Source organism: Salmo salar, chromosome ssa16 (genome assembly GCF_905237065.1).
Source record: "Salmo salar chromosome ssa16, Ssal_v3.1, whole genome shotgun sequence".
NCBI classification, from domain to species: Eukaryota; Metazoa; Chordata; class Actinopteri; order Salmoniformes; family Salmonidae; genus Salmo; species Salmo salar.
Genome location: NC_059457.1, coordinates 43,806,026 through 43,830,900, shown reverse-complemented (window position 1 = coordinate 43,830,900; position 24,875 = coordinate 43,806,026). Strand labels below are relative to the sequence as shown.

At 45.2% G+C, this 24,875-nt stretch overlaps 1 protein-coding gene across 1 annotated transcript in view; it reads right to left on the bottom strand.

The window, feature by feature from the left end:
- LOC106573923 (phospholipid phosphatase-related protein type 3) overlaps positions 1-13,939 on the bottom strand; it is a 28,142-nt gene extending 14,203 nt beyond the window's left edge. Inside the window, exon 1 of the mRNA XM_014149385.2 lies at positions 13,380-13,939. The gene's annotated coding sequence lies outside the window, so the exon portion shown is untranslated. The remainder of the gene's footprint in view (positions 1-13,379) is intronic.
- Positions 13,940-24,875: the final 10,936 nt, after the last annotated feature.

Sequence of the window (24,875 nt, the reverse complement as noted above, 5' to 3'; positions counted from 1 at the left end):
GCTAAAATAATAAAGACAACCCTAGACTGAGGGAGATAACATGCCAATAGAGTGCTTATCTTTCATTGGGGAAAAGCAATGTTTATCTAGGGAGGGAGAGAGAGAGAGAGCGAGAGACAGAGAAAGACACACACACATACAGAGAGAGACAGAGAGACGTCGGGGTGTGTGTTGAAGGGGTTGGGAATTATGGAAAGGAAGTGGTGTCTCAAACAAACTGAGGCTTCTGTGTGTCTGTGGTCAGAGAACCAGCTTGATAGCCAGCGAGAGGGTTTGAATAGGGAATCTTTGAAGAGGCAGGATTAAACTGATAAAGAGGATTAAGCAAACTCAATATTCCAAAACAAACTACCGTAATTTCCGGACTATTAAGCGCACCTGAATATAAGCCGCATCTACTGAATTTTTTTTAAAAGTTTTATTTTGAACATAAATAAGCCGCACATGTCTATAAGCCGCAGGTGCCTACCGGTACATTGAAACAAATGAACTTTACACAGGCTTTAACGAAACACGGTTTGTAACAAAAATAAATAGGCTTTACCGAAACACGGCTTGTAACAAAAATAAATAGGCTTTAACGAAACACGGCTTGTAACAAAAAATAAAAAATTTGCAGTAAGCTTTAGTTGTCTTTTTGCACTGAGTCAATTCCTCACGCTGCTGTTTCCAACGTCTTATCATCGACTCATTAAGACCAAGCTCCCGTGCAGCAGCTCTATTTCCTTTTCCAACAGCCAGATCAATCGCCTTCAACTTGAAAGCTGCATCATATGCATTTCTCCGTGTCTTTGCCATGATGAGGGTGACAAAATGACTACCGTAATCAGAATGATGGGAAGTTTGAGAGCGCTCGATTTAATCTAAACAGTAACAAAAAAGTTGTTTGACCTTAACCCGTTCGGCAATTTCATTGGTCTAATGAAAGCTTCATGCCGCCAAAAAACTGAGCACGTCACAGAATGTGTTTTTTTGGATATAAAAAAATTGAAAGCGGGAAAAATCCATATATTAGCCGCGTCATTGTTTAAGCCGCGGGGTTCAAAGCGTGGGAAAAAAGTTGCGGCTTATAGTCCGGAATTTACAGTAATAAAGTACTACAGTAATCTATAGCAGGGATGCACGATATATCGGTGAATATATCGGAATCGGACGATATTAGCTAAAAATGCCAACATCGGTATCGGCCAATGTCTAGTTTAACGCCCAATGTGCAAAACCGATGTCAAAGCTGACGTGCATACCTATATAACGAAGGTGCATGACGTAATGACGCTATGTAAAATTTGCGCTATACGTGCAACACAGCATTCCTAAACTAGCCCATAATGTCTGCTGTGTGGATCGAGCAGTCAACAAGTCAAGCAGTCATTTGAAAGAGTAAGAAAATTTCAGCGAGACAACTCAAAGGTGAAATCCATTAAAGCCAAGATAATGGTATAAATTGCCCTTGAAAATCAACCGTTCTCTGTCGTGGGTGATGTTGGCTTTCACCGACTGGTCGAGCACTGGTTAACACTACCAAGTGTGCTATTTTTCCGATGTTGCCCTACCGGAGTTACACAGTAATAGCGGCACTGCTATTTGCTTCACATCATACATACTATGGAACGCTGTTTGGGTCTTTGCGTGTCAAACAATATATGGTAGCACTGTCAAAGCTGTCCAAAAAAGTCAGCAAACAAGCAAACACTGTCCACGAACGATGTGTTTACAATACCGAGTTGGTAATATAGCATAATTTGTTCGACCGCAATTTCTGGGGTAGCTACCTTTAGCTTGGTACCTAGCTAGCACCAATACAACCAGCCTGAAAACAACGACCAGTAGAAACTGCAGTCATTTTCATTATTCTTAGCAATGATTTTGGAATCCTTGTGAGTAAGTATTAGCTAGGTTGCCACTTGTTGTTCGCCTATTGAAATTGAACATCAGTTCATCAAAATAAATAGCTATCCAGCTACTTAACCCTATTGCCTAAAGCTAACGTTATAAGCAGCCAGCTATCTTCATCTGGCTAGTGACGCTCGACCAGACAGTTATGTGTTGTGAAGCTAGCCACAATAAGGATTAGGCACAATAGTGGAATTTGCGGATAGCCTTCAAAATAAAACTGTCATTGACAGTGATGCAAATGAATACAAATAATATAATTATTCCATACCTTTATTTTGAAGGCTAACCAAAGTCCACGATTGTGCCTAATCCTTATTGTGGCTAGCTTCACATAGATGGGTCCGACCACCATTAATCAAATAAGAACTGTCATATAAACTAGGGTGATGATGACACCTAGCTATATAGTTAGCTAGCTAACTATAGCTACTGAAACAGATTGTGTCGTTTTGCTATGTTTTTGGGGAACAACATTGTTTGCATCCATGAGCTAACTAGCTTTTTTTAATGATCAGCACTGTAGGTGTGCGAGACAACTTTACCAGCATCATAGCATGCGTATCGATGAATCGTTGTGACATATGAAATATGAGTGATAGTGTAATCAATGTGTAATAACTAAGTAAAAAATGTATGAACGCGTTAAATTATTATGTGTGTGTCATATTCAGGCCCTAATTGGTCAACAAGCTTATTTGACACATCAAATAGTTTTATTTGACACGTCAAATAGTGCTCAATAGTTATTTTTTTACACACAAAGACCCAAACGGCGTTCCATAAAAATCCTGGTTGAAAATGAAACGACTGAACAAATGAACAACGAAACAGCACAGCAAGTAAGCAAAAGAAATAGGTTTTGATTATGTTTTACTGGTAATGGGGACATACGTAAAAAACAACAAAATAACTTTTTGGTCAGTGGTGTGTGTGTGTGTGTGTAACCTTCATTTAACCAGGTAGGCAAGTTGAGAACAATTTCTCATTTACAATTGTGACCTGGCCAAGATAAAGCAAAGCAGTTCGACACATACAACAACACAGAGTTACACATGGAGTAAAACAAACATACAGTCAATAATACAGTAGAAAAATAAGTCTATATACAATGTGAGAAAATGAGGTGAGATAAGGGAGGTAAAGGCAAAAAAGGCCATGGTGGCAAAGTAAATACAATATAGCAAGTAAAACACTGGAATGGTAGATTTGTAGTAGAAGAAAGTGCAAAGTAGAAATACAAATAATGGGGTGCAAAGGAGTTGTTTGGGCTAAATTATAGATGGGCTATGTACAGGTGCAGTGATCTGTGAGCTGCTCTGACAGCTAGTGCTTAAAGCTAGTGAGGGAGATAAGTGTTTCCAGTTTCAGAGATTTTTGAAGTTCGTTCCAGTCATTGGCAGCAGAGAACTGGAAGGAGAGACGGCCAAAGGAGGAATTGGCTTTGGGGGTGACCAGAGAGATATACCTGCTGGAGCGCGTGCTACAGGTGGGTGCTGCTATGGTGACCAGTGAGCGGAGACAAGGGGGGACTTTACCTAGCAGGGTCTTGTAGATGACCTGGAGCCAATGGGTTTGGCGACGAGTATGAAGAGAGGGCCAGCCAACGAGAGCGTACAGGTCGCAGTGGTGGGTAGTATATGGGGCTTTGGTGACAAAACGGATGGCACTGTGATAGACTGCATCCAGTTTATTGAGTAGGGTATTGGAGGCTATTTTGAAAATGACATCGCCGAAGTCGAGGATCGGTAGGATGGTCAGTTTTACGAGGGTATGTTTGGCAGCATGAGTGAAGGATGCTTTGTTGCGAAATAGGAAGCCAATTCTAGATTTAACTTTGGATTGGAGATGTTTGATGTGAGTCTGGAAGGAGAGCTTACAGTCTAACCAGACACCTAGGTATTTGTAGTTGTCCACATATTCTAAGTCAGAACCGTCCAGAGTAGTGATGCTGGACGGGCGGGCAGGTGCAGGCAGCGATCGGTTGAAGAGCATGCATTTAGTTTTACTTGTATTTAAGAGCAGTTGGAGGCCACGGAAGGAGAGTTGTATGGCCTTGAAGCTCATCTGGAGGGTTGTTAACACAGTGTCCAAAGAAGGGCCAGAAGTATACAGAATGGTGTCGTCTGCATCGAGGTGGATCAGAGACTCACCAGCAGCAAGAGCTAGTGATGCACCGAGTGATGCACAAATATGACATTTTTGGCCGATACCGATATCCGACATTTTCTTAGCGAAAATAAAATGATACCGATAACCGATATTTTAAATTTTTGCGCCCTTTTAAGCATTCTAGTAAAGTTAAATAGTTAACACACACACATGGATTCAAAGGTCTAAGGCACTGCATCTCAGTACAAAATTATTAACTTCATAGATCATTAGGTACAGACAGACAGACATAAAAATAGATGACCAAACGTATGTGGACACCTGCTCATCGAACATTTCATTCCAAAATCATGGGCATTAATATGGAGTTTTTCCCACCTTTGATGCTATAACAGCTTCCACAATTCTGGGAAGGCTTTCCACTGGATGTAGGAACATTGCTGCAGGGACTTGCTTACATTCAGCCACAAGAGCATTAGAGAGGTTTGGCACTGATGTTGGACAATTAGGTCTGGCTCGCAGTCAGTGTTCCAATTCATCCCAAAGGTGTTCGATGGGGTTGAGGTCAAGGCTCTGTGCAGGCCAGTCAAGTTCTTACACACCGATCTCGACAAACCATTTCTGCATGGATCTCGCTTTGTGCATGGGTTCATTGTCATGCTGAAACAGGAAAGGGCCTTCCCCAAACTGTTGCCAACTGTTTCCACAATGTTGGAAGCACAGAATTGTTCAGAATGTTCAGAATGGCGCTGGAGGGGATGGCTGCCGTTTTACGTGCTCCTAACCAACTGTGCTTTTTTGTTTGTTTTTTCACGTTGTTTGTAACTTATTTTTGTACTTATTTTGTACATAATGTTGCTGCTACCATCTCTTATGATCAAAGATAACTTCTGGATATCAGGACAGCGATTACTCACCTCGAACTGGAAGAAGATTTTTTCTTTAATGAGTCCGACGCAAAGGATATACTGCTTTCTCGAGACCAGTCCCAAATCCCCGTCAAGTGCGCGAAGAAAAGACTGAGAAAAAGGGGGCAGAGGTTGGGCTGCTTTTTGAGAATTCGTAGACGAGTGAGTAAACCCCCACTGCCATCCGTTCTATTGGCCAAAGTGCAATCATTGGAAAATAAAATGGATGATCTACGATCAAGATTATCCTACCAACGGGACATATCTTATGTTTCACCGAGTCGTGGATAAATGACGACACGGATAATATGGAGCTGGATGTAACGACTGTCTTGAAGAGGGAACCAAGGTGCAGCAGAGGATGTGTTCATCATTAGAGTTTTAATTCAAATAAACAAGAGAACACTACAAAATGAACAAAAACGACAGCAAACAGTCCTGTGAGGAAAATACTCAAACAGAAACAATTACCCACAAAACCCAAAGGAAAAACATGCTCCTTATGTGTGACTCCCAATCAGCAGCAACGAGCTTCAGCTGTGCCTGATTGGGAGCCACACACATGGCCCAAAACAAAGAAATACCAAAACATAGAAAAAGGAACATAGAACGCCCACCCAATGTAACACCCTGGCCTAACCAAAATAAAGAACAAAAAACCCCTCTCTATGGCCAGGGCGTTACAGTACCCCCCCCCCCCAAAGGTGCGGACTCCGGACGCAAAACCTGACTCTGAAGGGGAGGGTCCGGGTGGGCCTTCTTACGGCGACGGCTCAGGTGCGGGACGTGGCCTCTGCTCCACCCGTCGCCCTCTTAGGTGGTGCACCTGGCCGCGCCGAAGGTCTGGTGGGCGACGCTGACTGCGCCCGGCTGGCGGGCGGCGATGGCTGCGCCCGGCTGGCGGGCAACCCTGGCGGCTCCGACGGCACTGACCCAGGATTCACCAGGCTGGGGAGACATGATGGATGCCTGGCCCTGGGCACAGGCACAGGACTCACCGGGCTGGGGAGACATGACAGAGGCCTGGCCCTAGGCGTAGGCACAGGACTCACCGGGCTGGCGGGCGTCCCTGGCCACTCCGGCAGTTCAGGGCAGTCTGGCCACTCCGGCAGTTCAGGGCAGTCTGGCCACTCCGGCAGTTCAGGGCAGTCTGGCCACTCCGGCAGTTCAGGGCAGTCTGGCCACTCCGGCAGTTCAGGGCAGTCTGGCCACTCCGGCAGTTCAGCGCAGTCTGGCCACTCCGGCAGTTCAGCGCAGTCTGGCCACTCCGGCAGTTCAGCGCAGTCTGACCTCTCTGGCGACTGTTGACTGGCGGGCAGCTCTGACGACTGTTGACTGGCGGGCAGCTCTGACGACTGTTGACTGGCGGGCAGCTCTGACGACTGTTGACTGGCGGGCAGCTCTGACGACTGTTGACTGGCGGGCAGCTCTGATGACGACTGTTGACTGGCGGGCAGCTCTGATGACGACTGTTGACTGGCGGGCAGCTCTGATGACGACTGTTGACTGGCGGGCAGCTCTGATGACGACTGTTGACTGGCGGGCAGCTCTGATGACGACTGTTGACTGGCGGGCAGCTCTGACGACTGTTGACTGGCGGGCAGCTCTGACGACTGTTGACTGGCGGGCAGCTCTGACGACTGTTGACTGGCGGGCAGCTCTGACGACTGTTGACTGGCGGGCAGCTCTGATGACGACTGTTGACTGGCGGGCAGCTCTGATGACGACTGTTGACTGGCGGGCAGCTCTGATGACGACTGTTGACTGGCGGGCAGCTCTGATGACGACTGTTGACTGGCGGGCAGCTCTGATGACGACTGTTGACTGGCGGGCAGCTCTGATGACGACTGTTGACTGGCGAGGCTGGGTTGACACACTAGACTCCTGGTGCGTGGTGCTGGTACTGGGCGTACCAGATTGCGAACACGCACCTCCATGCTAGTGCGGGGAGCTGGCCTGGGGCTCCATTCTTGCCCCGCAAAACTCCCCTTGTGCCCCCCCCTAAAAAATTCTTGGGGGTGCCTCCCGGTCTCCCTTACCTCGCCAGCCTTCTTCCGCTGCTTGGTCCTTTGTTGGTGGGTAATTCTGTAACGACTGTCTTGAAGAGGGAACCAAGGTGCAGCAGAGGATGTGTTCATCATTAGAGTTTTAATTCAAATAAACAAGAGAACACTACAAAATGAACAAAAACGACAGCAAACAGTCCTGTGAGGAAAATACTCAAACAGAAACAATTACCCACAAAACCCAAAGGAAAAACATGCTCCTTATGTGTGACTCCCAATCAGCAGCAACGAGCTTCAGCTGTGCCTGATTGGGAGCCACACACATGGCCCAAAACAAAGAAATACCAAAACATAGAAAAAGGAACATAGAACGCCCACCCAATGTAACACCCTGGCCTAACCAAAATAAAGAACAAAAAACCCCTCTCTATGGCCAGGGCGTTACACTGGAAGGATTTTCCATGCATCGGCAGGACAGAGAAGCTATGTCTAGTAAGACAAGGGTCGGGGGTGTGTGTCTATTTGTCAATAACAGCTGGTGCGCAATGTCTAATATTAAAGAAGTCTTGAGGTATTGCTCGCCTGGGGTAGAGTACCTTATGATAAGCTGTAGACCACACTATCTACCAAGAGAGTCCTCATCTATATTATTCGTAGCCGTCTATTTACCACTTCAAACCAATTCTGGCACTAAGACCGCACTCAACCAGCAGTATAAGGCCATAAGCAAACAAGAAAATTCTCATCCAGAAGTGGCCGGGGACTTTAATGCAGGTAAACTTAAATCTGTTTTACCTAATTTCAACCAGCATGTCACATGTGCAACCAGAAGGAAAAAAACTCTAGACCATCTTTACTCCACACACAGAGATGCATACAAAGCTCTCGCCCGCCCTCCATTTGGCAAATCTGACCATAATTCTATCCTCCTGATTCCTGCTTACAATCAAAAGCAGCAAGTACCAGTGACTCATCTCAATACGGAAGTGGTCAGATGATTCGGATGCTATGCTACAGGACTGTTTTGCTAGCACAGACTGGAATTTGTTCTGGGATTCATCCAATGGCATTAAAGAGTATACCACCTCACTCATCGGCTTCATCAGTGTCGAGAGTTTCGAGTTCCTTGGAGTCCACATCACCAACAAACTATCATGGTCCAAACACACCAAAGCAGTCGTGAAGAGGGCACAACAACAACTTTTCCCCTTCAGGAGACTGAAAAGATTTGCCATGAGTCCCCAGATCCTTAAAAAGTTATACAGCTGCACCTTAGAGCATCCTGACCGGTTGCATCACTGTCTGTTATGGCAACTGCTCGGCATCTGACCGCAAGGCGCTACAGAGGGTAGTGCGTACAGCCCAGTACATCACTGGGGCCAAGCTTTCTGCCATCCAGGACCTATGTACTAGGCGGTGTCAGAGCAAAAAATTGTCAGACTTCAGTCACCCAAGTCACAGACTGTTCTCTCTGCTACCGCACGGCAAGCGGTACCGGAGCACCAAGTCTAGGACCAAAAGGCTCCTTAACAGCTTCTACCACTCCCCCCATTTGTTTTTTACACTGCTCCTACTCACTGTTTATTATCTATGCATAGTCAATTACCTCGTACCTCGACTAACCTGTACCCCGGCACATTGACTCGGTACCAGTACCCCCCTGTATATAGCCTCGTTATTGATATTTTATTGTGTTACATTTTATAATTTTTTACTTTAGGTTATTTGGTAAATATTTTCTTAACTCTTTCTTGAACTGCACTGTTGGTTAAGGGCTTGTAAGTAAGCATTCCAGGGTAAGGTTGTATTCGGCACATGAGACAAATAAAGTTTAATTTGATTTGAATAATCTAGAATGTCATTGTGTGCTGTAGCGTTAAGATTTCCTTTAACTGGAACTAACGGGCCTAGCTCGAACCATGAAAAACAGCCCCAGACCATTATTCGTCCTCCACCAAACTTCAAAGTTGGCACTGTGCATTAGAGCAGATAGTGTTCTCCTGGCATCCGCCAAGCCCAGATTTGTCCGTCGGACTGCCAGATTGTGAATCGTGATTCATCACTCCAGAGAACACATTTCCACTGCTCCGGAGTCCAATAGCGGTGAGCTTTACACCACTCCAGCCAAAGCTTGGCAGTGCACATGGTGATCTTAGGCTTGTGTGCGGCTACTCGGCCATGGAAACCCATTTCATGAAGCTCCCGACTAATAATTATTGTACTGATGTTGCTTCCAGAGGCAGTTTGGAACTCGGTAGTGAGTGTTGCAACCGAGGACAGATGATTTTTACGCGCTACGCACTTCAGCACACGATGGTCCCGTTCAGTGAGCTTGTGTGGATTACCACTTCGCGGCTGAGCTGTTGTTGCTCCTAGATGTTTCCACGTCACAATAACAGCACTTACAGTTGACATGGGCAGCTCTAGCAGAGCAGAAATTTGACTAACTGACTTGTTGGAAAGGTGGCATCCTATGATGGTGCCACGTTAAATCACTAAGCTCTTCAGTAAGGCCAATCTACTGCCAATGTTTGTCTATGGAGATTGCATGGCGGTGTGCTCAATTTTTTATACATGTCAGCAATGGGTGTGGCTGAAATAGCTGAATCCACTCATTTGAAGGGGTGTCCATATACAGTGCCCTTGGAAAATATTCAGAACCTTTGACTTTTTCCACATTTTGTTACGTTACAGCCTTATTCAAACATGGATTCCATTTTTTTAAATCCTCAGCCATCTAGATTTGTGAAGATATCAAAATACTTAAACTTACATGCAAAATACCTGCTGTTAACTTTAAAATGATTGGAATGAATTATCCAAAGAGAGTGTAAAGAAGATACCCCATGATGACAAAACAAAAAGAAGTTTATAAATCTTTGCAAATGCATTAAAAATACAAAACAGAAATACCTTGAGATGTTTCTACAACTTGATTGGAGTCCACCTGTGGTAAATTCAATTGATTGGACATGATTTGGAAAGGCACACACCTGTCTATATAAGGTCCCACAGTTGGCAGTGCATGTCAGAGCAAAAACCAAGCCATGAAGTTGAAGGAACTGTCTGTAGAGCTCCAAGACAGGATTGTGTCGAGGCACAGATTTAGGGAAGGGTACCAAACAATTTCTGCAGCATTGAAGGTCCCCAAGAACACAGTGGCCTCCATCATTTTTAAATGGAAGAAGTTTGGAACCACCAAGACTCTTCCTAGAGCTGGCCAAACTGAGCAATCGGGGAAAGAAGGGCCTTGGTTAGGGAGGTGACCAAGAACCCGATGGTCACTCTGACAGAGCTTTAGAGTTTCCCTGTGGAAATGGAAGAACCTTCCAGAACGACAACAATTTCTGCAGCACTCCACCAATCAGGTTTTTATGGTAGAGTGGCCAGACGGAAGCCACTAATGGGTAAAAGGCACATCACAGACTGCTTGGAGTTTGCCAAAAGGCACCTAAAGACTCAGACCATGAGAAACAAGATTCTCAGGTCTGACGAAACCAAGATCGAACTGTTTGGCCTAAATGCGTCACGTCTGGATGAAACCTGGCACCATCCCTACGGTGAAACATGGTGGTGGCAGCATCATGCTGTGGGGATGTTTTGCTGGGATTGGGAGACTAGTCAGGATCAAGGCAAAGATGAACAGAGAAAAGTACAGAGCGATCCTTGATGAAAACCTGCTCCAGAACGCTCAGACTGGGGCGAAGGTTCACCTTCCAACAGGACCATGACCCTAAGCACACAGCCAAGACAACGCAGGAGTGGCTTTGGGACAAGTCTCTGAATGTACTTGAGTGGCCCAGTCAGAGCCCGGACTTGACCCTGATCGAACATCTCTGGAGAGACCTGAAAATAGCTGTGCAGCAACGCTCCCCATCCAACCTGACAGAGCTTGAGAGGATCTGCAGAGAAGAATGGGAGGAACTCCCCAAATACATGTGTGCCAAGCTTGTAGCGTCATAGCCAAGAAGACTCGATGCTGTAATTGCTGCCAGAGGTGCTTCAACAAAGCACTGAGTAAAGGGTCTGAATACTTATGTAAATGTATTATTTAAGTTTTTATTTTTAACAAATTAGCAAGCATTTCTAAAAACCTGTTTTTGCTTTGTCATTATTGGGTATTTTGTGTAGATTGATGAGGAAAAATAACTATTTAATCCAGTTTATATTAAGGTTGTAACGTAACAAAATGTGGAAAAAGTCAAGGGGTCTGAATACTTTCCGAAAGAGCTGTACTTTTGTTTGTATAGTGTAGTTAGTGCAGCAATAAAAATGGTTGAGTGTGTTGAAAGGGTTGGGGAGAATGGAAAGGGAGGGGGTGTCTTAAACAAGCTGAGGTCTGTGTTGGTCTGTGGTCAGAAAACCAGCTTGACAGCCAGCGAGAGGGTTTGAATGGGGAGCCTTTTAATTAAACAGGGTGGATTAGAAAATGGCCATCCTCACTGGGTCTATTGTTGCACTCAAGTGGGAGTCAAGATGGTCCCTCAGTCTAGGACAAAAAGCGAGTCATTTTCACATGTCCTCCACAATGTCTGTGTGGAGTGCTGTGGGCAATGCTGGCCTTGCTCAAGAGAAAAACAACACTTTCTACACAATGGTGGGGACGCCTTTTGGAGACCGAAATCAGGGTTTCCAACACCTTATTAGGCAGACAGGGAAGAATGTAAATTATGTTTTGATTTTAAAGTATTGTTAAACATATGTTTTGGGGACAGTTCAAATCAACTTTTATTTGTCACATGTTTCGTAAACAACAGGTGTAAACCAACAGTGAAATGCTTATTTACGGGCTCTTCCCAGCAATTCAGAGAGAAAAGAAAGAAAAATAGTTTAAAAAAAAAAGATATACTAATAATAACACGAGGAATAAAAAATAAAAAAATAACACAAGGAATAAATTCTCGATGAGTAACAATAACCTGGCTATATACACAGACTACCAGTACCGAGTCGATGTGCAGGGGCACAAGGTAATTGAGGTAGATATGTACATATAGGTAGGGATAAAGTGACTAGGCAACGGGATAGTTAACAGCTGCATATGTGATGGGTCAAATGAGATTAGTCCAAAAAGGGTCAATGCAGATATTCCGGGTAGCTATTGGTTAACTATTTAACTAACTATTTAGCAGTCTTATAGCTCGAACTGGAAGCAAATCAAATTTAATTTGTCACATACACATGTTTAGCAGATGTTATTGCGGGTGTAGCGAAATGCTTGTGGGGTAGGAGCTTGGCCCCTGTGATGTTCCACCACACACTTAGAAAAAAAGGTGCTATCTAGAACCTGAAAGGGTTCTTTGGCTGTCCCCAAAGGAGAACCCTTAGAATGACCCTTTTTGGGTCCAGGTAGAACCCTTTTGGGTTCCATGTAGAACCTTTCCACCGATGGTTCTACATGGAACCCAAAAGGGTTCTACCTGGAACCAAAAAATGGTTCTACCTGGAACCAAAAAGAGTTATCCTATGGGGACAGCCGAAGAACCTGTTTGGAACCCTTTTTTCTAAGAGTGCACCTACAACATACCAGTGTGTTGAGGTACAATGTTACTCTGCAATTTGACACTTGGTTTAATAAAAGGCAGGATTAGACTGATAAAGAGGTTTAAGCAAGCTCAATGGTCCAAAATACACTAATTAAGTACTACAGTGATACTGCCTAATTGATTATTAACTTCATAGATCAGTAGGTACAGACAGACAGACAGACAGACAGACAGGCAGGAAAACACAGGAAGACATTAACATATAGTTGGTGCAACAATAAAAATGGTTCCAAATGTATGTGTGCAGACATTAGCTCCTATGCGTGTCATGGTGCAAGCTATCAATTGAGAAAATCCAGAGATAAAACTGCGGCATTGATTTTTATCTTTTAATGTATGCAAATTGTCAGCCATCCAAAACATAACGGACGGTTTATGGCACAACGACAAAACGTGCTGCCTGGTATATGAATATAGGCAATAGCCTAGGATACCTCAAATCAATATAGGAATCGCATTATATATGAATCACTAGTTAGGTCTATAACAACACATGGTTGAAAATAGCATGATCATGGATGATGATTGATTCACATACACTCAAAGAGAGAGAGCAACAATTAAAGCTTAGGCTATGCATATCACAATATTAATTTTTTTTTTAAATCCATGAAGAAATGTAAAGCATAACATCCGTGTAAGAGAATAATAAAGTCAAAAACTCACCTAGGATATATCTATTAGGCTAATGTATACATGCAAATAACAAATAGAAAATCAGCAAAAGTCGATTGATGACAGATATCACAAGGAATAGGTGTGATTGTAAAACTGTTCATATAAAACTACTACTGTACTCGAATTGCGCACAGTAGCTCCCTCAGTCATTTACTGTCAAATCGACTGCATCGCGTCTATAAAAAACACTGACAATGCACGTTTCATGGAATGAATAGTATACAGAGTTTTCTCACCTTAATTTGATAAATGGGAAAATTCCTAATAAAATCCAATATCTTCTCTGCCGTCGTTCCCCCGAGTGGAAATACCTTCAATGTTTCTCACAGCAACTCAGTCCATTTCACATTCTTCTTTCTGCTCACGTTTCTCACCGAGCGATCCCGAAGAAATTGTTTAGTAGCGCGGGTGCAGCTTTGGTGGGGAGTGAAAACGCACGATTTCCCCGACCTCGGGGGGCTTTTGACTTGGGCAAAGCTGACGATTTAGCGAGAAACGCCGGTTCAAAAGGTTGCCTCGGATATTGTGGTCTTGCGTCTCGCCTTGGCTAGATAGATGACAGACAACATTAACAATTGATAACCTGTCTATTGCCAACCCTGGTATTTCATCATAAGGAACTGGGGGCTGTCAATGATGCGTCTACTGCACAAATACGTGAAAGCAGAAACGTGCAGGGGAGGGGTGTGTGTAGCCTTTTGTTTAGTGCATGTGTGTATGTTGCAGCATGTGAGTGGGTGTGAGAGAAAGACGGTTTCTTCCCCCAGCATAATTTAAAAGGACACATAGTGTCTGTCTGCCTTCATGCATGCCCTCTCTCACTCTCCCTTCTCTCTTTCTCAGTGCTTGACTTGGGCAGGAGCTCACCTGAGCAGAGTACTGGCACCTCAAAAGTGCTACTGTTTGAGTTCCTGTTCCTCTTATAGAATGCTAGTTAAAAAGTACAGTGGAGCTCCTGCACCTAAATATACACATATACACAGTAGCTAAATGAGTACTGGCACCAAGCCAAGCACCTCTCTCTCTCTCCAATTCATATTGTAAGGGGCTTTATGTGGATACTCTGTTGTAGCTTTTTTTGGGGGTGGCAGGTAGCCTAGTGGTTAGAGCGTGGTTAGAGCGTTGGGCCAGTAATCGTTCTACCCCTGAACAAGGCAGTTAACCCACTGTAGGCCCAGTAGGCCGTCATTGTAAATAAGAATTTGTTCTTAACTGACTTGCCTAGTTAAATAAAAAAAAAGCTTTACACTTAAAGGACTTTGTTTGGGACCACAAACACACATCTGTGCAGCACATCCATTTTTAAAGCTTCTCTCACTAATCAGGTAATTGCCACTGAAGCTTCCACATGGTGATGTCTAGATGGGATACAGCTTTTGTCAAATTCGGCATCAACCCTAACCCTAACACTTTTCCTAACCTTAACCTAGTTCTCCTAACCTGCTACGTTAATTCTCCTTGCTGCGTAAGTTCTAAACTTGCTACGAAAAGTCAATTTTGACTAAAGCTGTATCCCTTCTAGACAAAACCATTCTGCATGGAACCCAAAAGGGTTGTCTTATGGGGAAAGCCAAAGAAGCCTTTTGAGACCATTTTTTCTAAGAGTGTACCAGCATTCCATCCTTTACTATACACTGCCTGTGCCTGCAACACATTCCCCACAGTCATGGTTTAGCTCCATGCTCCTTATTATACAGATATTATAAATGGGAGTTTTGTTTTACTACTATCTCTGTATAGTCAATCAGCAAAGAATGAACAGTAGGCTATACCTTTTGAGAACACCTACCGATCTCTCCTGTAACTTCTGTGCAAATTTGTCCCTGGCAAGATCAGCGTCACAACAGGAGCGAGCAGATGGAGTCTCACGCTCATAAATGACTAAGAAATGTATCAGAAACTCAGCATAACACAGCACTCTATCATTCACATAACACTGGCCCTCCTACATGAGTTTAGACACAGGAGCAATGGCGGCACATTGTACCTCTGCCTGTGTGAGCAGGACCCAGAAATGTTTCCAAATGTCATGTCTGGTGGTGTCATCCACTGCATCACTCTGCCTGCCTGCCAGCGTGAAAAGCCTCATATCTGCGCTGACACCCACGCTCAATGCAGACACAGGGAAATGCGTCACAGAGCAGTGGGGAATGGAGATGGTGTTTAAGTGTCATCATTCCGAGCCAGAGGACCTCGGTTCACTTAATGAAGAGGCTTTGCAATTTACAAAGGGGATGCAGTACAGTCTCTCTCTCTCTCTCTCTCTCTCTCTCTCTCTCTCTCTCTCTCTCTCTCTCTCTCTCTCTTTCTCTCAATGATTGATGTCGTGGTCAGGCCACGTTCGATGTCCTTCCGTCTTTAGTTGGTAGCAGTGGACCCCCAAGTGAACCTGCTCGCAGTCACACACACACACACACACACATACACACACACACACACACACACACACACACACACACACACACACACACACACACACACACACACACACACACACACACACACACACACACACACACACACACAGCATCAGGGCCTGCTGGGTCATTAGTGCAGCAAGCAGCCAGGTCAGGCTAGCCTCCTTACTCGCCACATAAGACACATTGATCTGGACAAATTGTGTATTTACTACACTGAACAAAAATATAAACACAACATGCAACAATTTCTACAGTTCATATAAGGAAATCAGTCATTAGACCCTAATCTTTGGATTTCACATGACTGGGAATACAGATATGCATCTGTTGGTCACAGATACCTTAAAAAAAAGGTAGGGGCGTGGATCAGAAAAACAGTCAATATTTGGTGTGACCACCATTTGCCTCATGCAGCAGGACAGATCTCCTTCGCATAGAGCTGATCAGGCTGTTGATTGTGGCCTGTGGAATGTTGTCCCACTCCTCTTCAATGGCGGTGAGAAATTGCTGGCTATTGGCGGGAACTGGAACACTCTGTCGTACACATCAATCCAGAGCATCCCAAACATGCTCAATGGGTGTTTGTTGAATATGCAGGCCATTGAAGAACTGGGACATTTTGAGCTTCCAGGAATTGTGTACAAATAATTTTTTTTTATTTTATTTTATTTCACCTTTATTTAACCAGGTAGGCCAGTTGAGAATAAGTTCTCATTTACAACTGCGACCTGGCCAAGATAAAGCAAAGCAGTGCGACAAAAACAACAACACAGAGTTACACATAAACAAACATACAGTCAATAACACAAAAGAAAAATAGAAACATCTATGTACAGTGAGTGCAAACGTAGAAGAGTAGGTAGGTAGGCAATAAATAGGCCATAAAGATTAAAATAATTACAATTTAGCATTAATACTGGAGTGATAGATGTGCAGATGATGATGTGCAAGTAGAGATACTGGGGTGCAAAAGAGCAAGAGGGTAAGTAATAATATGGGGATGAGGTAGTTGGGTGTGCTATTTACAGATTGGCTGTGTACAGGTACAGTGATCGGTAAGCTGCTCTGACAGCTAATCCTTAAAGTTAGAGAGACCCCTATAAGACCCCAGCTTCAGAGATTTTTTCAATTCGTTCCAGTCATTGGCAGCAGAGAACTGGAAGGAAAAGCGGCCAAAAGAAGTGTTGGCTTTGGGGATGACCAGTGCAATATACAGTACCTGCTGGAGCGCGTGCTACGGGTGGGTATTGCTATGGTGACCAGTGAGCTGAGAGAAGGTGGGGCTTTACCTAGCAGAGACTTATAGATTACCTGGAGCCAGTGAGTTTGGCGACAGATATGTAGTGAGTGCCAGCCGTCCTTGAGACATGGGGCCGTGCATTATCATGCTGAAACATGAGGTGATCGTGGCGAATGAATGGCATAACAATGGACCTCAGGATCTCGTCCCAGTATCTCTGTGTATTCAAATTTCCATCGATAAAATGCAATTGTGTTCGTTGTCCGTAGCTTATGCCTGCCCATAACCTAACCCCAACACCACCATGGGGCGCTCTGTTCACAAATTTGACATCAGCAAACTGCTTGCCCACACGACCCCATACTGCTCTCATAAAATCCTGGGTTTTCTGCACGTTAACACTAGAAGCTTATTACCTAAAATGGATCAATTGAAAGTGTGGCTTCACAGCTCCAATCCAGACGTGTTGGTCATTACTGAGACGTGGCTAAGGAAGAGTGTTTTGAATACGGATGTTAACCTTTCTGGTTATAACCTTTTTCGGCAAGACAGATCTTCCAAAGGTGGTGTAGTGGCAATCTTTACCAAGGATCACCTTCAGTGCTCGGTGTCTCCACCAAGTCTGTCCCCAAACAATTTGATTTGCTGGTTTTAAGCATTAAACTTTCAAATAGCTGTATGTTGACTGTTGCTGGGTGCTATTGTCCTCCATCAGCACCGGCCTGTACCCTACCTGCCTTAAGCTCTCTCCTGGCCCCTTACACTAAGTCTGAATTTGTCCTGCTAGGTGACCTAAACTGGGACATGCTTAAACCACCTGACCAAGTCCTAAAGCAATCTCCCTAAATCTTTCTCAGATTATTACCAATCCCACAAGGTATGACTCCAAAGATTCAGAAAAGGCTACTCTCCTCGATGCTATCCTCACAAATAATCCTGAGAGGTATCAGTCTGGTGATCACTGTTTTACAGCCTGTGTTCATAATGGCTGCTCAGTGAAACAACCTGTCCTGATTTGTCATAGACGCTTGCTAAAAAACTTTAATGAGCAAGCCTTCCTTCATGAACTGGCCTCTAAAATGGTATAGAATCAGCTTGATCCCCTCTGTTGAAGACGCTTGGACCTTATTTTTTAAATATTTTCAGTAGTATTGTTGACAAATACGCCCCCATAAAGAAAATGAGAATTAAAAACAAGTTCAGCCCCTGGTTCGACTGTGATCTTGCAGAGTTACTCCACCTCAAGAATTGCATTTGGCGAAAGGCTCGGCTGAGGCACAACTGTATGGAGAGGCTCGTCCCCAGATGGATTCCAAACTTCCATGTAACCCTGAAAAAAGCTCTATACAAGAGATTCATATTCCAACGTTCAGAATGCTGCAGATAAAAATAACATGAATTGAGTTGACCCAATTTCCAACTCTACAACATGAAAGCTTCATATCTGTTCTACCGAGTACATACAGTATCTCACCGAACATTCTGTAATGTTGCACCCTGCTGTAGGGCCCATGATACCAATTTAACCCTGAAAATCAGATGGCTACTATCGACCGTAGATAATAATTTCTCTCATCTATATACCACCTAGGCCTAATACCAGACACCCAATTATCCCTAATGTTATCTCTACTAGATCACTCCAGTCATTATTTTCTCTAAGAGACATCCAAAGCCTTCAGAAAGTATTCATACCCCTTGACTTATTCCTGAATTCAAAATTGATTATATATATGTTTTTATTTCACCCATCTATACACAATATCCCATAATGACAAAGTGAAAACATGTTTTTAGAAATGTTTGCTAATTTATTTAAAATTAAAACACAAATATCTCATTTAGATAAGTATTCAGACCCCTAAGTCAATACATGTTAGAAACACCTTTGGCAGTGATTACAGCTGCAAGTATTTCTGCGTAAGTCTCTATGAGATTTGCACATCTGGATTGTGCAATATTTGCAGATTATTTTTACAATTCTTCATGCTCTGTCAAGTTGGTTGTTGATCATTGCTAGACAGCCATTTTCAAGTCTTGCAATAGATTTTCAAGTAGATTTAAGTTAAAACTGTAACTAGGCCACTCAGGAACATTCAATGTCGTCTTGGTAAGTCTGTGTATATTTGGCCTTGTGTTTTAGGTTATTGTCCTGCTGAAAGGTGAATTTGTCTCCCAGTGTCTGTTGGAAAGCAGACTGAACCAGATTTTCCTCTAGGATTTTGCCTGTGCTTAGCTCTATTCCATTCCTTTTATTAAAAAAACTCCCTATTCCTTGCCAATGACAAGCATACCCATAACATGATGCAGCCACCACCATGCTTGAAAATATGAAGAGTGGTACGCAGTGATTTGTTTTGTTGGATTTTCCTTGAACTTAACACTATGTATTCAGGACATAATGTTATTTCTTTGCCACATTTTTTGCAGTTTTACTTCATTGCCTTATTGCAAACAGGATGCATGTTTTGGAATATTTTTATTCTGTACAGGCTTCCTTCTTTTCACTCTGTCATTTAGGTTAGTATTGTGGCGTAACTACAATGTTGTTGATCCATCCTCAGTTTTCTCCTATCACAGCCATTAAACTCTGTTGCTGTTATAAAGTCAACATTGGCCTCATGGTGAAATCCATGAACGGTTTCCTTCCTCTCCGGCAACTAAGTTAGGAAGGACGCCTGTATCTTTGTAATGACTGGATGTATTGATACAACTTCCAAAGTGTAATTAATAACTTCACCATGCTCAAAGGGATATTCAATGTTGGTTTATTTTTTACCATGTAACCCTGAAAAATGACCCCAAGCATCCTTCCAAAGTTGTGGAAAAATGGCCTAAGGACAACAAAGTCAAGGTATTGGAGTGGCCATCACAAAGCCCTAGAACATTTGTGGGCAGAACTGAAAAAGTGTGTGCGAGCAAGGAGCCCTACAAACCTGACTCAGTTACACCAGCTCTGTCAGGGGGAATAAGCCAAAATTCACTTAACTTATTGTGGGAAGATTGTGGAAGGCTACCCGAAACGTTTGACCCAAGTTAAACAATTTAAAGTCAATGCTACCAAATAGTAATTGAGTGTATGTAAACTTCTGACCCACTGGGAATGTGATGAAAGAAATAAAAGCTGAAATAAATCATTCTCTCTACTATTATTCTGACATTTCACATTCTTAAAATAAAGTGGTGACCCTAACTGACCTAAGACAGGGAATTGTTGCTAGGATTAAATGTCAGGAATTGTGAAAAACTGAGTTTAAATGTATTTGGTTAAGGTGTATGTAAACTTCAGACTTCAACTGTATAATTGTATGTGTGGGGTACAAATAAGTATTCAGACCCCTTGACTTTTTCAACATTTTGTTACAGCCTTATTCTAAAATTGATTAAATCGTTTTTTTCCCTCATCAATCTACACACAATATCCCATAATGAGAAAGCAAAAACAGGTTTAGACATTTGTACTAATTTATTAAAAATAAAAAACTGGGGCTCTGAATGAAGGGTTGCCACTGTTCCTGAATAGTCTCTCAGTCCCTGCAACTGAACAACATCCCCACAGCATGATGCTGCCACCACCGTGCTTCACTGTAGGGATGGTGCCAGGTTTCCTCCAGACGTGACGCTTGGCATTCAGGCCAAAGAGTTCAATCTTGGTTTCATCAGACCAGAGAATCTTGTTTCTCATGGTCTGAGAGTCCTTTAGATGCCTTTTGGTCAACCCCGAGCAGGCTGTAATGTGTTCCGTCTGGCCACTCTACCATAAAGGCCTGATTGGTGGAGTACTGCAGAGATGGTTGTCCTTCTGGATGGTTCTCCCATCTCCAAAGAGGAACTCAGGAGCTCTGTCAGAGTGACCATCAGGTTCTTGGTCACCTCCCCCCACCGATTGCTCAGTTTGGCCTGGCGGCTAGCTCTAGGAAGAGTCTTGGTGGTGCCAAACATCTTCCATTGAAGAATGATGGAGGCCATTGTGTTCTTTTTTTAGTACCCTTCCCCAGATCTGTGCCTCAACACTGTCCTGTTTCAGAGATTTTACGCTCGTCGGACTTGGCAGGGCTTGCAAACTATTACAGATTACAAAGTGAAGCATAGCCGAGAGCTGCCTAGTGACACGAGCCTACCTGTCACGTCCTGGCCAGTATAAGGGTTAATTGTCATTTTAGTTTGGTCAGGACGTGGCAGAGGGTATTTGTTTTATGTGGTTCAGGGTGGTGTGTTAGTTAGGAGGGCGTTTGATTTATTATTTCCGGGTTTTAAGTTATGGTCTATGTTGATGTATTTCTATGTCTAGTCTGGTTGATCTATTTCTATGTTGAGTTAATTGGGGTGGACTTCCAATTGAAGGCAGCTGTGTGGTGTTGCCTTTGATTGGAAGTCCTATATTAGTTGGGTGTGTTTGTCTGTGTATTTGTGGGAGATTGTTCTGTGTTTAGCCTTGTGCCTTGCCAGACTGTCTGTTGATCGTTCGTTCTCTTGTTTGTTATTTTTGTACGTTCATTCTGAGTTAATAAACGTCAAGATGAGCTTACACATACCTGCTGCGTTTTGGTCCTCCATTACCAACGACAGCCGTGACAGAATCTCCCACCACCAAAGGACCAAGCAGCAGAGGAAGGAGCAGAGGGAATTTGGATTGGATAAACGGGAGAAATGGAGCAAAGACCGGGAATGCTACCGAGGAACACGACTGGCGATTAAACCCGAGAGGCAACCCCAATAATTTTTTTGGGGGGGGCATATGGGTAGTTTGGCGGGGCAAGTTTGGAGCCCCAGGCCAAATCCCCGGACTGTTTCTCGGAGGCCAGTTAATGGACAGGTCTTATGCTTCGGGGTAATGGGTGTTATGGCGAGGCCAAGTGTTTTTAGGCCAGTACGCGCTATACCAGCGCCCCGCATTTACCAGGGGGTAGTAGGCATTCAGCCAGAAAGGGCGATGCCAGGTTTAAGCTCAAGACCGCCAGTAAGCCTCCATGGTCCTATATATCCTGTTCCAGCTCCACGCACTAGCCTAGAGGTGCGTGTTCCCAACCTGGCATTTCCAGTACCAGCACCACGCACCAGGATTATAGTGCGTCAGCCCAGTCCAGTACGTCCTGTTCCCGCTCCACGCACTAGCCCTAAGGTGTGTGTTTCAAAGCTGACATATCCAGTACCAGCACCACGCATCAGGCATCTAGTGCGTAAACCCAGCCTCGCCAGTCTAAAGTCGCCAGAGCTGCCCGCCAGTCAACAGTCACCAGAGCTGCCCGCCAGCCAACAATCACCAGAGCTGCCCGCCAGCCAACAATCACCAGAGCTGCCCGCCAGTCAACAGTCACCAGAGCTGCCCGCCAGTCAACAGTCACCAGAGCTGCCCGCCAGTCAACAGTCACCAGAGCTGCCCGCCAGTCAACAGTCACCAGAGCTGCCCGCCAGTCAACAGTCACCAGAGCTGCCCGCCAGTCAACAGTCACCAGAGCTGCCCGCCAGTCGTACGTCACCAGAGCTGCCCGCCAGTCAGGAGTCGCCAGAGCCACCCGCCAGTCAGGAGCCGCCAGAGCCGCCCGCTAGTCAGGAGCCGCCAGAGTGGCCAGACTGCCCGGAACCGCCAGAGTGGCCAGACTGCCCGGAACTGCCGGAGTGGCCAGACTGCCCGGAACTGCCGGAGTGGCCAGACTGCCCGGAACTGCCGGAGTGGCCAGACTGCCCGGAACTGCCGGAGTGGCCAGACTGCCCCGAGCTGCCGGAGTGGCCGACTGCCCCGAGTTGCCGGAGTGGCCAGACTGCCCCGAGCTGCCGGAGTGGCCAGACTGCGCCGAGCTGCCGGAGTGGCCCGACTGCCCCGAGCTGCCAGACTGCCCCGAGCTGCCAGACTGCCCCGAGCTGCCAGAGTGGCCCGACTGCCCCCCGGGTCTGCCAGAGTGGCCCGACTGCCTGGAACGGCCAGAACCGGAGCCACCTCCAGATATAGGTGGGTTGGGGAGGGGGGGTGTAGCACAGTGCCGTCGTTGACGGCAGCCACCCTCCCTTCCCTCCCTTTAGTAGGGGGGAATTTTTGTTTTGTTGTTGTTTGGGGTTGTTTTTCTTAAGGTGCTTCCGGGGTTAGCACCTTTAAGGGGGGGGGGTACTGTCACGTCCTGGCCAGTATAAGGGTTAATTGTCATTTTAGTTTGGTCAGGACGTGGCAGAGGGTATTTGTTTTATGTGGTTCAGGGTGGTGTGTTAGTTAGGAGGGCGTTTGATTTATTATTTCCGGGTTTTAAGTTATGGTCTATGTTGATGTATTTCTATTTGTAGTCTACCAGACAAGCTAAATTACTTCTATGCTTGCTTCGAGGCAAGTAACACTGGAACATGCATGAGAGCATCAGTTGTTCCGGACAACTGTGTGATCACGCTCCCCGGAGCCGATGTAAGACCTTTAAACAGGTCAACATTCACAAGGCTGCAGGTCCAGACGGATTACCAGGACGTGTACTCCGAACATGTGCTGACCAACTGGCAAGTTTTTTTACTGACATTTTCAACCTCTCCCTGTCTGAGTCTGTAATACCAACATGTTTCAAGCAGACTACCATAGCCCCTGAGCCCAAGAACACTAAGGTAACCTGCCTAAATGACTTCCGACCCGTAGCGCTCACGTCTCTAGCCATGAAGTGCTTTGAAAGGCTGGACATGGCTCACATCAACACCATTATCCCAGAAACCCTAGACCCACTCCAATTTGCATACCGCCCAAACAGATCCACAGATGATGCAATCTCTATTGCACTCCACACTGCCCTTTCCCACCTGGACAAAAGGAACACTTACGTGAGAATGCTATTCATTGACTACAGATCAGCGTTCAACACCATAGTACCAACAAAGCTCATCACTAAGCTAAGGATCCTGGGACTAAACACCTCCCTCTGCAACTGGATCCTGGACTTCCTGACGGGCCGCCCCCAGGTGGTGAGGGTAGGTAGCAACACATCTGCCAATTTGCATACCGCCCAAACAGATCCACAGATGATGCAATCTCTATTGCACTCCACACTGCCCTTTCCCACCTGGACAAAAGGAACACTTACGTGAGAATGCTATTCATTGACTACAGATCAGTGTTCAACACCATAGTACCCTCAAAGCTCATCACTAAGCTAAGGATCCTGGGACTAAACACCTCCCTCTGCAACTGGATCCTGGACTTCCTGACGGGCCGCCCCCAGGTGGTGAGGGTAGGTAGCAACACATCTGCCACGCTGATCCTCAACACTGGAGCTCCCCAGGGGTGCGTGCTCAGTCCCCTCCTGTACTCCCTGTTCACCCACGACTGCATGGCCAGGCACGACTCCACTACCATCATTAAGTTTGCAGACGACACAACAGTGGTAGGCCTGAACACCGACAGCGACGAGACAGCCTATAGGGAGGAAGTCACAGACCTGGCCGGGCGGTCAACCTATCCCTCAACGTAACCAAGACTAAGGAGATTATTGTGGACTACAGGAAAAGGAGGACCGAGCACGCCCCCATTTTCATCAACGGGGCTGTAGTGGAGCAGGTTGAGAGCTTCAAGTTCCTTGGTGTCCACATCAACAAACTAGAATGGTCCAAACACACCAAGACAGTCGTGAAGAGGGCACGACAAAGCCTATTCTCCCTCAGGTAACTAAAAAGATTTGGCATGGGTCCTGAGATCCTCAAAAGGTTCTACAGCTGCAACATCGAGAGCATCCTGACTGGTTGCATCACTGCCTGGTACGGCAACTGCTCGGCCTCTGACCGAAAGGCACTACAGAGGGTAGTGCGTACGGCCCAGTACGTCACTGGGGCTAAGCTGCCTGCCATCCAGGACCTCTACACCAGGCGTTGTCAGAGGAAGGCCCTAAAAATTGTCAAAGACCCCAGCCACCCCAGTCATAGACTGTTCTCTCTACTACCGCATGGCAAGCGGTACCGGAGTGCCAAGTCTAGGACAAAAAGGCTTCTCAACAGTTTTTACCCCCAAGACATAAGACTCCTGAACAGATAATCAAATGGCTACCCGGACTATTTGCATTGTGTGACCCCCCCCCACAACCCCTCTTTTTAGCCTGCTGCTACTTTCT